Source organism: Nothoprocta perdicaria, unplaced genomic scaffold, assembly GCF_003342845.1.
Source record: "Nothoprocta perdicaria isolate Ctin4 unplaced genomic scaffold, notPer1 scaffold_4, whole genome shotgun sequence".
Classification (NCBI taxonomy): Eukaryota; Metazoa; Chordata; class Aves; order Tinamiformes; family Tinamidae; genus Nothoprocta; species Nothoprocta perdicaria.
The window spans coordinates 7,180,375-7,194,134 of NW_020455643.1; the positions used below are offsets into that span (position 1 = coordinate 7,180,375).

Sequence of the window (13,760 nt, forward strand, 5' to 3'; positions counted from 1 at the left end):
GGTCAAAATGAAAGTTCCCCAGTGCTAGACACTCAAGAAATGCTTGAGAAAAGAGGGTATTTGTCCTGCCTCTCTAACTGTTTAATTAATCAGAGAAAATCAGAGTGGGGATGGTGGAGAGGATGAAGTGCCCAGAGAAGTAGAGTGAATTGCTGGCAGGAGAGAATCCTGGTCTTRTACTTTGTTCAATGGACCACACTGAAAGCTGTAGGGTTTTCAAAGATAACTTCTGTGGACTTTTTGTAATTTGTTTGCATGTAGGAATCATGCAACATTTTCTTTGCATTTCTGCAAGTGTGAATGTTGTTACCCTGGACTTAAAAAATCATGCTTCTTAAAAGAGAACCTCTACTTTTGCCTGATGTGTTTTCCTGACTCTTTAAAGGTCCTTTTTGGTTTGCAAATTTGATTGTCTTGAGTATTTGTCATCATCTAAACATAAACATCAACTGTATGTCACATAAGTACTATTTTTTTCCCAGCTTCTGTTGATTCATGCATTGCTTTTGATAAAAATATTGTTATATCCTAAAATGGGTAACATAATATTTGCTATGGTTAAGTTTTTCAAGCATTAGTCACTGTCACGGATGACTTTTTCCTGTGATGTCCAACATGACTCACTTCTGGAAAACCCATCTTATTAACAATGATTTCCTCATTGCAGTATTGAAAAATTAAAGAATGTTGTGGAAAAAAAATGCAAGGAATAAATAAAGTGTCTTCTTTTGAGACTTATCATATAGAGGTCTGCTTAAGAGAAGCACTCTATACATGTGGATGAAAATCCAGAGTAACTCCACCGAAATCAGAGGCGTTATTCCAGTATGCCTTGCTGCAACTAAGATTAGATTTTGGTTATTCACTGTTTTCTGTATTTTCCAGAGATACGCACTTATCATTTTAGCAATCACGCGCACATTCACCGGGAATTTCACCAGTGCCATGTCATGTAAGCAGTCTGTCTGCTGTATTATTTCTTGCTATAGAATGCTTAACTGCTGACTCCATCGATGAGCATTTCGTATGTTTGTTCATGCCTTTTTCTGAATGATGCATCAATGATGACACTTATACTGAAGCTTGTAGAGCAATTAATGCTGCTGCTGTTAAAGAAAATGTATTTGCATTTCTTTAATGAAGACATCTGGGAGAAATGCTGATCCTTCTGTTTAAAAATCTCTCTCTGAACGTTCAACTTTGCAGGGTTAGCGACAGCATTCCTGTATGTTTTCCTTATGAAAAGTACACAGAAAAACGGTGCAGCATGACAAATTCTTCAAATTTCATCTTGGGAGTGACCAGTCATTCAAAATTAGTTAATGTATTTGACTTTTTGGTTTAATTATATAGGAGTCCTTCATAAATTTAATTTTGGTATTAATATGCATAGAACTGCATTTTTATGGGAAAAAGTCACAAGGAAAAAAATGCTGTTGACTTCATACATATTTATTCCTTTGTAGAAATAATATTGCTCTTATGATGGATAACTGCAGATTGTTTATGAGGTCCAAATATCCCTAAAGTTCTGCAGAGAAAGTAGGCAGCCAACTGTCAGTTATTAATGTTGTAAGTTGGGGAAGCTGGTCAGTTATTAATGTTGTAAGTTGGGGAAGCTGGTCTCCTAATGGAACTTCCTTGTCTTTATCATAGGAGCAATATGTGTCCCTGAAAAGTTTACTTCCATGTTTTGGGGCTTTTGGTGTATCTGCCTATTCCGTTTTTCTGAGATGTAGAAGGTATTAAATACACATATATGTGCTTAGAAATTGGCTACTGTCAGGAAAGAGTTGCGATGTCCTCCCACTGCCCCACAGTATCAGCATATGAGGAGTAGCAGCGAAGTCTCASGAGCAGATAAGCAGATGCCAAAGCTGCTGTTTCTTATTGACAGTCCCTGCATAGTTCTATGGCAAAGCCACAAATACTGCCTTTCAGTTCAATGTGATTTTGTAAAGCAAAAGGTATAGTTTGCAGCAAGCTGTCTTGACAAAATTATCAAAATTGTTGCATGATCTATAATTAYAACTTTCTATCTTCATCAGGTAAATTGCGCTTTATTTTTCCTTAGCAGATGCAGATGCTTCACAAATGATTCCTGGAAAGGAATCATACAAAGGAATCAAGTTAATATCTTAAAATGTCATGGGTGTATGATGCTGATGTGCTGATGCAGTTATGAGGCTAGCAGTATAGGAAGAAATGCAAAAACCCAGGAAGTTCCAAAATAAAGTTCAGCAGCCCAATAGTTTTCACGTCTTTTTCAATCTAGCAAAGATAGTGACCTGAGCAAAATAGAGAGCCACGATTATTCTTCCCGTTCTGATTTTGTGCTGGCTGTCTATGTTTACTATGTTAAAAATAGCTATACAAAACAGGTAGGATTTCTACAGAGATTTGCAATACCGACCTTCTCTGCCAAGTGTTTTCCCTATCATTTTAGGAATAAATGGAAGGGCGGTAGTTTCCAAATACTGTAGATTTGGTTCAAGGTCACCTGCATTTGACTGTGATTAGTTTTGCTGTTGCTGTGTTATATATATACAAGATCAAAAAGGATTTGCTTTTGAATTCTTACTATTTTTGCTTCATTCAGGCATTCATTTACACCTCAAGTTTGATTGTCTCTGTTCTTCAGCTCAGTGAATAATTTGCATTTCTTTCATGGAATTTTTTACTTGAAGAATGTTGGTGAATATCACTAAACAAAGCGATAGGTATCTTGAAGTCTGTCTAAGATTGACTCATAGGTTGAACAATATCAGTTACAGAGACGTTGAATTGTAATCCCAAATTCATTTTACTTAAATTGAGTGAACTRTTTCATCAATAGCTGATTTCCTTGAAAATTTGCTTTTTGTTGGTGTTGTTCTTTGCTACTTTAAAAAATATATGGGAATTTCTTGCCAGATCTTGATTGCAGCATATTACCCGAGGGAAGAGTAATAACAATGTTAATAATTTACAGAGGAGTGAATAATTTCTCATATCGTGTTCTCCAGCCTGTATAGTTAAGTATACCACTGGTTTTTTATAGTTTCTATTTTTCTTTCTCTTTCTTTCTTTCTTTTTAATCTTTCTTCAAACCAGGTGTTCCAAAGCACAGCAAGTGGAAGTCAGTTGACCTATGTAGTTGGGATTTAGATTCTACCTTCATTTCAGAGAATAAACTTAGATTCCTGCATATTTAACTAGGAATAGATTTCTATTTCCATAAAGYTACATGAAAGTATAGTATCTAAGGCATGCAAGATCACATTAGAAAGTTGTCAACAAAACCAGGCTAAATTCTGCGAATTTTACTGACTCTGGTTCAATAAAGTGAAAATAATGCTATTTTTGGATAACCTAAAACAGCTTGCAGGAAAAAAAAATATATTAGGATAACTATATTTGTAGACTTTCATACCCACTGGAATTGTTACTATGTATTATTAAGGTTTATTGGTAGAGAGCTCTACAAGGTTGGGGGCAACTGTTGTAAAAATGCCTGGTGAGCCTGGCAGCTGGGAACGTAGATGCCACACAGTGTCTCTCCATCAGTGGCATCTGGATGTGCAGTTGGCCTCCTTCCTAGGCGGTTGGCTAGCAGCACCACTGCTTACTCAGATGCATTGCTAGTAAAGTGTAACAAATTTACATATATTTTGCATAAGGCTTTCAAGCTCTTGCTTCTCTATTGCAGCTTGCTACACTTAAAATTAGTCAGCACAGAGAAGTGTACGTTATACCYATCAAACTTTGGTTCATTTTAATTCATGTGTTTTTTATTAGCAAATCATTTAGGACTTTTATGTTTCTGGTGCAGAACTGAATGAAAATGGAATGGAATAACATGTTAAATACAAATGCAATTTTTAGAGATGTTTTCAAGAACTGTAGACTGGAGGTTACACCTTGTGTCTCGGTGTTACTAAAGGAGAAGTATTAGATGTACTTAAATAGTCAGTTGTGAGGCAAAGTGGCTTGTGGCCCTCGTTGTTTTCTGGATAAATTTCTCCACGGACTTCATTCCATCTGTAAAAGAATGACTGTGAAGATCATGGAATGATSTCTCATGATAATAGGTTCCCAGGTGACCTAAATTCCATCCACTTATGAAGTCTGTTCCCACTACTCAGCATTTGACAGAAGAGTTAAGGAAACAGTTTATGCTATTTTCTTTAAAAACAGCTTCGTAATCAACTGGGCCTAAAAAATATTTCCTTTCTGCTGCTGTTTTAAAATGCTAAAAGGAGGGGGGCAAATATCTGAAATAGATTTATGTCTGTGCGTCTAGCAGGAGTAGCAAAAGGGCAGTTCCGAAGGGTTTTTTAGGGTTTTACAGTAAAGATTCAAATGACTGGAATTTTTCTTACTATGGGCCAGGACAGGCATTGTCATTTCTTTCAGGCTACTGACATAAGCAACAACTTCTGTGTATTTTTTTCCTTCCTGTTTCTTCTGAGATGCTACATGATGTTTGTAAATCACAGTATATACAATATACGCAATCACATTTATATACAGTTGTTGTTCAGAGAAAAATACTGCTCTTTATTTTCCTAACAGATCAGTCTTAGTGGATGATATATGTGATGCTCTTTGGGGAAYGAAAGTTGTCACTGAATATGTTGAAACCTCTTCAGCAGAGTTACCATTTTCCAGTGTGCAGATTCCCTTTTAAATCAGATTCTAATTGGCAGGACAGGAAAAGCTCATATGGACAGAATAATGTATTACACACATCTGACCACATGATACTTTCAGCCAGTCGTGATGTTAGATTTGTCTCCTTATTTGGCATAAAATAAAGCGTTAGATTTTTTTTCAGTGACAATACTTCACTTTTCAGATTTGAGAATATCAGGCACATTTTACTTAGTAATATGTAGTGATTTTGTCTTCATGTGTTTTCATTGGATTGTGTAGGCTTTTTTTTTTTTTATTGCATAGCAATATATATTTTCTTTAATTAACATATTTGTAGCCATGCATAAGGATGAAAAATGTATTTTAAGTCACCTAGCGGGGATCCTGCAAGAGCCGTAGTGTATGAGGGACTTGGTTAGATCCTACTGTGCTGAGCACAGAGCAATTCCAAAAATTGTAATTTTAATGCTCCATTATTTYATATTACAGAAATTTTCGAAGTCTAACTTAAAGACATCTAAATTGTTTCAAAAGAACCTTGTGCATCTTTGGTGATAGAAACAAAGAAATATTGATTTCCCATAGCAGTCAGGTATAGCCTGTCAATGTATGAAGAAAAACTGAGTGGAATCTTAGAATTATAGGCCTTTAAAAAAAAAAAACATAATACAGCTTTATATAAATCTATATGTTAGATATGTATGTTTATGGATGTGTGTGCATATATAAGTCCATTGAAAGGATTTTTGGGAGTGTCACTATGAGCTGGCCTTAGGATAAAGTAGTTTTAAATCCTCCAAATGTGTAGATTTGAACTCTGCTAGGTCACCTTGTCAAAACACGATCTTTCACTCTGAAAGAAGAGAAGAGAAACAAACATACTGGATTAAAATGCTCTCCCAGTGTTGTCAGATAATTACCAAAAAGAAAGTGCCTGAACTGGAAATATCAATAACTGTAATGTGCAAGATTTGTTAAAACACGCAAACTCGCTCTCCACTGACTGTCACTAATATTTATTCGTCCGGTGACTGTTAATCACACCAAGTTTACAGTCCCGTATAGCACCTGTCACAGGTGTTGATCATTAATCAGCTATTACAGCAGTTTATTCTGCTGCTGACAACTTGCAATTTTCTACTGATTCAGCTAGTTTGTCAGGTGGGAATTATGGCATAGCACATGTGACAAAACACATCACACATTTCTCTCTCTCTCTCTCTCTCTCTCCTCTCTCTCTTTTTTTTTTTTTTTTTTTTTTCCTGCATTTTCAGGCTTCTCTCTCTTCCTCTCTCTCCCCCTTTTTAGACAAACAATATCTGGGAACTCAGAAGTAATAAGGCGGAATGTATAATTAATTACCCAGCTTGCTCTAATTAGGGATGAATAAGTTGTGTCCCTCTCATCATCACAAATGTGGTGATGGGTAATACCAGTTTATGCTGTATTAACTGCAAATATGCAATCCTTCTGAGAGCACTTTTGTTGATGAATTTGATGAATGTGACAATAATTAGCAGAGACAGATGAGAGCTAAATTACTACTGACAATGTAATGCTATCCCGCTCGAGGGTCTGAGAACGTGGCAGGCTAACATGGCAGGGACCGGGGCCTCGTTTCTAATTAATAGTCATCTTTTTTTTTTCTTTTTTCTTTTTTTTTTTTTTTTTGCCAGTGGGGAAAAAAAAAGGAGGAACGGTAATTGTTTTCGTCAAAGGCTGCAGGGAGTTATCAGGGTAATAAAGTTAATTAGCAGAACAAACATCCTTTCACTGCCTTACCAGATTGAGGAAAAGAGGGTAATTCAAACTGCAGAAAGATATGACTAGATGAGATGATAAGGAGAAAATTTTTACACAGGAGGCTAACAGAGAAGAATCAATTTTTTCCTTCATTTCTTTTGGCTTAGACCATGGAAAAGAATTACACATTCTCTTCTTTCAGCTCATAAAGTTGCTTGTGTAGAAAACTTTATTGTTATGATTTCTAGTATGGATGGGAAATGAAGTTAAGAAAGATCGTGTTACGTTGTTAAATTTTTTTTCGGGGCCTTCCAAATAGCAATTGTTTTGTTATATTATGTGCAATTTCCTTTTTATTAAAGTGACTTTTCCTAATATCCACAGCACTGTATTGATCTCATAATGTTCTTCAAAGAGAAACCTGTTTTTACTTCGTTTCCATTTCTTCAATGGTCTCATTGAGTGTGGCCATTGTACGAGGCTCTGAAGTAGCTAGCTCAGAGTTTGAATTAGTTGATGGATTTCTTTGAGCAGCATTTCTTTTACCATCCTCTAGTGTAAGTATGAAAAGAAAGTCCTTGTTCCTGCCAACGTTAATGCATGTGCCTGGCTTTATGCATGAGTAGACCTATTGCATTTACCTTCATTCAGTTATTCATACACAAGTCAGGGCCAAGGTCCAAAAGCAGAAACTCTTTTAAAAGTAGTAACATTAAGGTTTTTAGGTTACTTTGGATGGCAGTTGTTGTTCTCGTGTATTTTCAGGGGTGTTCCAGCTTCTCTTGTAAGTTTTTGGCTTCCCTCCATGACTTGTCTGGCTTCGTGCTATATTATGTTAGCACTTGCTATTAATACATATGGCCTTCTGGCAAGTTTTGTAAATGCAGAAGGATCTATCCAAGCAAAAATCTGCTTGTGTGACACAGTATTGAGCAAATTACTGCGAAGTAACAAGTTAGGGTGCRCTGACTTCTCTGACACGTCTGACCATGTTACATGCTGTAACTGTCCACAGTAAATACGAAGTCTCTCAAAGAAGCCCACGGCCCAGTGAGAGATGAGTCATCTACCTTCCTTTTGCAATGAAAGCAGAAGTCCAAGCAATGACTGAACAACATCTCATATCCTCTAAGTTTGCAACCCAGGTTACCTAAGGGTATCATGCACTTGTGTCTGTACCTCCAGTTACAACTGCTGCCTTGTGTGGGATTTTTTTGTTTGTGCGTTTGCTTGTTTTTTTATATTTCATCTTCCTGAATTGCTTCTTGCATCAAAGCTGCCCCCAAAATACACTACTGCCAATCCAAATGTCTTAGTTCACTTTTTCTTTTTTTCTTTACCAAAACAGTTTAAAAATCTTTTTACAGATAATCAATAAAACCACATATGCTATACACTTTTATTTTCCAGTTCACCTGCCAATCTCAACTGCCTTTCTTCTCCTCTGCTTGCCTATCCCTTTTTTTGAGATAGCAGCACTGTTGTTTCAAATACATCTTAACTGATTATAGTTGTCTTACAGGCAACCTTGCATCRTTGTGGAATAGTTTTCTTATAGAGTGGCTTGTTCCTATTAAGCTTGTGGCTGAATTCCAGCGTGGTGGGTTTATATTGAAATACCTAAGGTCTTGGGAAGCTGTAGGGCTGCTTCTTCCAAAGTGCTACCTAACACTGCCAAAACCAAAACAGGATCCCAGCTTTAGGGGTGAGCCAGGTTTGGCATCGTGGCACTAAAAAGTTAGTGCCTTTTCTATACCATTTTCTGTCTCAGGCTGAGAAGAGCTAGCCCTTTCAGAACTGTTTCAGTCCTTGATTTCATTCATTGCCCTTCTTCCTCTCTGTGCTTATTTCCTATTTAAATTTTCCTCTTTCACATTTCTGGCTTTAGGTGGTAACTTGCTCTGTATCAACAAATGCATTTATTGCCTTTTTTCTTTCTTTTTTTTTTTTTTTTTTTTTTTTTTTTTTTTTTTTTTTTTTTTTTTTTTTGGTGTTACTTTTGCTGTATTTGACAGTCCTTATAAAGGAGAAAGAAAATACAGACCAGAGATTAGAAGATAAGATTAGATGTTTTTGTCATGTTCTGTTAACCATGTGTTGGCTATTTCAAAGAGCTTCATGGAACACCGTGACTCTTGCAACCAGCTGAGGCAGGTCGGAAGAAACCTGGTCAGGATCAAATACTTTTCCATGTCCCTGCTCTTCATTAACAGGCTGGACACACAAAATCCGTGTGAGAAAATGAGGAAAAATGACAAAAGTATTAAAAAAGGATGCATTATTTCTTTGAATTAACTCTCCACTGTAACATAATTGCATTGTTATTGAAAAGGATGGTGGAACTTGTCATGTTTGTTTTCTATCTTCAAGCTCTAAATGAGCTTGGAAAATAGAGAGTTGTACTGGCCTTGATATTTTACAATCTCATTATTTAAGGCTGTGTTAAATATCGCCCTAAGTAATTTTCAATGACTTCTTTAAAGATGGACTTTCTTCTTTTCGAGACATCTGTTGCTGCAGGATCATTGCTAACGGCTTCATTGTGTAGTACCTAAATAGTATAGTGAGGAGTCTATTAAATCTAATGAGAATGGGTAGCTATGGAGTGGAAGACCTTTGTTAGTCTTAGTAGCCATGGATGAGATGAGTTTGTATTTTTAAAATGAGATGTCTGTTTAAAATATAAGTAAGTTGGGATATTTGACAGAAGAAAGGAAGTGCCTTTACACATAACAAGCTTATCTGAAAAGATAAAGTAAAAAGCACTCTCATTAGGTGGAAGAGAGGCTTAGGAAGTTGGCTGAATACACTTTAAGTATGAATCTTACCTTTATGGAAGTATTTTACCACTCTGAACACCTGTTCTGTTGATTTTTTTCACTGTTTATTCCAATGAATAGGAGTTGTTTGCTGTGTGTGGAAGTTTGCTTTCATTCTCAATGCAGAAGGSTGTTAGAATATAGTGGAACTCAAAGGGCTGGAATTAAAAAAGATTTTTCATGATAAAACTATTTAGATGTTCCTGTGTGCAAATGAGTTTCTATATTGTTGTCCAATTAAATTATAGTACTGCCTAAAACCATTAAAACTGCATGCAAAAAAATATTTGTACACAAGGTGGTGATGTTAGCAACTAGCTTTTTATTAACAACCCATGTAAATAACATATTTTTTTCTCTGTGAGATTTCTTATGCTAACTTTGGGTATTCATATAAAGACAGATGTGAAATGTCCTCCCAATATTCACAGGTATCAATGAAAAATAACTGCAAAGCTTAAAATGTCTTCATATCTTTCAGGGCTTCTCATTTTCTTTTGGCATAATTGCACCATGAGAGTCATAGAACACTTCAGATACAATGATGGTGAGAGCAACACGTATCAAAAAAGGTAGGTAACACAACCTTTTATTAAAGTTATCTTTCATATTTAAAATATTTCATGTTCTATAACTAACTGGTGTAAAAATAGCAGCAGTTGAGATTGGCTGGGAAGAAAAGAAAGTCTCTTTTTAAACTGATGTAGAGCAAGTATAGAGCTAAACAACCAAGGAAAGGGGTAATAAATAATGACAACAGATGTTTGTAAACCTTTTGCTCCTATGTTCACTGTTTCCATGCGTTTTCTTGTCTTGATGTGCTGTCAGCTTTCTCTCACCTGGGACTAGTGATATCTTATCAAAGCCTAAGCAGTTCCTCTTCACAACAGGCAGATAATAGTGCCTTTCAATTTATCATACTGGAAGTCTAAAAGAACCATGGGAACGATTGGTCAGGTGACAGCTTGATGGACAGCTTGACAGCCCTTAAAGCATCACGGGAAATGGTTGTCACCTGATTTTTCAGAGCAACTGGGGAGATAACCTTCACCATGACAGGAAAAACAAAAATCTGAATATTTGTGTAGGGTTTGCTAACAGCCGTACGGCTCACTTAGGTGATAATGTGGATGAATTTATATTGCTTGAAATGGAGTTATCGGAGCTGGGATCTGGTCAGCCCATAGATGCTTTAGTTGCTTTTCAACGCTTCTCCTAAATGCACAAATCTACAAAGAGAAGTAAAGGTGTTTAGAAAAAAATATTTATTTTGTATATCTTCAAACTGTCCACACAACACCATGTATATTGTTTGCTGAATGAAATCAGAAAAGCAAAATGCCTTAAATTTTGCTTTTTGCTTTGTACTTTATTGTTTTGACCACCCAAAAATAAGTATTTAGTCACTGTGAAATGAATCTATGCTCCTGGTGCTATTTTTAGTGCAAATCAGACAGATGTTTGCATCTGAAATGACCCACACAATGGCCACTGCTGTGGATTCCTGCTGAGATTAACAAACAGGTCAAATATTGACCTGACATGGAGAATATCCTACTCTTAGGTCAAGACTGAGGCCTTTGAAAAGAAAGTGTGTAAATACTGGAACTGATGCCACCTTGGTTTTATGTCTGTGGGTAGATAGAAGATGCTGTTTTCTATGTTTTTCTGGAAGACCTTGCAAACACTGGAAAAAAATCGTGAAAAAGTAAGATCTTAAATGTAACTTTTGAAGGAGAAATCTGGTGGTAAAAATGGCTACGCCTTTGGTATTTGTCCCCCAAACCTGGATGCATGTTGCATCTGTTTTGCATGAAATGAAGGTAGAAGTTTGGCTGTTGTCCTCTGAGGAGGATGGGAAGTTGATGTGATGGGTGGATTTGACTTGGAAAATGCCTGTAATGGGACTCAGATCAATAAAATCAGAAGGAAATGTTTTGGCAACTGTTACTATATTTATTTTTAAATGATAGGGTTGGTTTGAGTAAGTTACAGAAGTTCCTTATATTTTAAGTGGTATTTTACTTTATACCAAAGGATGTTTCTGTCCATTTCTTTTCCCTATCAATTTAACCTTAACCTCTTCTACTTCTGTAAGTCTTTTCTTTCAAGGTCCTAAAACAATGGCATCTTCTTACAGCTCTTCTATTTTTCTTTTCTGTTCCCTCATCTCCATTTTCTCTGCTGTACGAAGAGCAGCCAATACAGCTCCCCATGATTGCAGAGCTGTGGTCTATACAGCTTTCAGCCACTATCCTGCCAACCTTCTGTTCCACCTTCTAAAACACGCTCAAACACTTTTTTTTAGTGAAATTTATATTTCTCCCTCATGAAGTTTGAACAATGTGCTGTTATTCACCACCTCTCTCCTCTGTCATGTAGTTATAGTCACTGACTGACACAGAATAAGTAACTCGAGTAAATAAGAGCTTTTGCRGCGCTACATATATATTCCCTCCTTCTGTTCTTTCCAGAGAGCAATTTTTAAAGTACTGTAAAGTTTTATCAAGTTCCAGGCACTGTAGAAATTCTGTCATTAGAAATTTTGAAAATTAATTCAAAGCCTGTTTAGTATTTTAATGTTATGTAGGTCTCTTTTTAAGTAAACAGATTTTGTCCAGATAATTTAAGCTACTTCCTAACGTAACATTTAACTGTAGCAATTTTTTTCAGTAAAATTGATATATTTCATAATCAGAAGCCAGCTTACTACTGGGATGACAGTTTAAAGTGATARCTTAGGATGTAGTTGTGTACAAGCAGGCAAATGTGTCTGCAGACACATCCTGCTCGACCAGGAATATCGGAATAGCAAGGTGCAAGGTGATTGCACACAGGTTGTGCCTGAGGATTTCCACAGTACTCGACAATATACTGGCTCTGGGCAGGCCATGGCAGATGGTGTGTTTGGATGCGGGTTTTTCCAGATGAAGGTAGAGAAATCTCTCTTTAGGCTTTCACAGCTTGCCCTGTAAATACTATTGTTCTGAGCAGCTCTGATTTATATCCAAGCYTATGGCAAGATAAAAAAGGGTCCTTACCCTTCTGTCACTAACTACTTGTTGTTGAAGTTTCTTTTGTTAAATACCTCATCTTTCTCAGTACTGTGCTTAGTTTCAGAGCTTGCTACCATTTCATTTAAAATTTACATTAATGTCCAAGTTACTGTCTTCTGAGTAAGGATTGCAAACTTACTGTTTACTTCAGATTTATTATTTGAAATATATTTGTTTTCTTTTTTTGCATACCCAAAGAATCATCTAAAGTAGGTTTTATATTTTACTTCGTACTTTACTGTTTTAAATCACAGCAAACTCACCTACTGAAAAGGTGCTTAACAAAGTACCTCTGAGTGTGTCTGCAGTTTCTACAGGGCTCCAGTTGCAACTGAAGGTTTTTCTCTCTGCATTTTTGCAAACAAACAATGTGGTTGTCAGAGAACCTAATCAGTATTTGAGCTGACAAACAACCAAACAAAAAAGGTATTTAGCAAGGCCTCTGATTTCCCTCATGACAGAATATACCCATCAAGGAAACTCAGTAACAGCTGCTCCATTGTGTTCAAGATTTGAAGATGTCTTCTCTTTAAAAAGTTGGGAGGAGGGGGAGTACTTACTTTTTAAGAGAATATGTAAAGAAACATTTTAATTTCTTTTTGGCATGGGAAAAGGAAAGGGAAATCAGCTGATTAGTCAAGTTGTTACTGCTTTCTGTGATCATATGCATCAAGTTCTTCTACTTCAGAACCATGTCTTGTGTGGAAATTATGATCAGAGGGCAAAAATGACTTTGCTGTTAAGCTTATAACTGTATGTTTTGTCCTATTGAGGAAAAATTGGGCACTCTAAAGTACTCCTTGCAGGAAAGAGAACTTTCTACGGGTATAGCCTTGAARTGTTAGATGTTATAACAGGGTTTTTTTATATATAGGGTTTATAATAATTTTTTATATAGATGCTCTATAGGTTTCTTTTTTTTACTGTTAACTCACATCCTCTTTGGATTTTAATTATTTCATTACTATTGCTTTGTAATTTAACTTTATAACATCAATTACCAAAATCATGAGTTCTTTAAATAATTCTAATGAAATGTATATAATATTTGAATTTATTATTGGGTGAACACAAAGATCTTTTTTTTTTTTCCTCAAAGTGGAAAACTGCTCTTGTGTTAATAAACAGGTATTGAGCTCAAAAGGAATCAATATTTGCTCATAACTGATTATAAAACTCCAGCGTATCTGGTAAAGGAAGTAGGTAATAAGACAATGAAGACTGGAGTCACAAACTGGTAAGGAGAAAGAGTAGAGAGAGTAAATGAAGTAAAACAAGAGTGGATGACTGAACAAGGGAAGAAATGCAGAAAAAGTCAAAAATAGTCATCACATCCGAGTCAAGTCAAAAAAGAAGAGGCCAAAGAGAATGAACAAGCAGATTTATAATGGCTTCTGTATAGAACAGTTGTGTTGGAAGTGAAAAGAATAAAAGGTCTCCAGCCAATTATGAATGTTCTGTTTTGCTTTTCAGAGACAAGGAAGTGGGTTGTTTGATCTGGTATTTT

At 36.1% G+C, this 13,760-nt stretch overlaps 1 long non-coding RNA gene across 1 annotated transcript in view; it reads left to right on the forward strand.

Annotated features, from left to right (window-relative positions):
• Window positions 1-9,685: 9,685 nt before the first annotated feature.
• Window positions 9,686-13,760, forward strand: part of LOC112952516 — a 104,199-nt gene continuing 100,124 nt past the window's right edge. The window contains exon 1 of the long non-coding RNA XR_003250410.1: window positions 9,686-9,769. This is a non-coding gene — a long non-coding RNA (uncharacterized LOC112952516). The remainder of the gene's footprint in view (window positions 9,770-13,760) is intronic.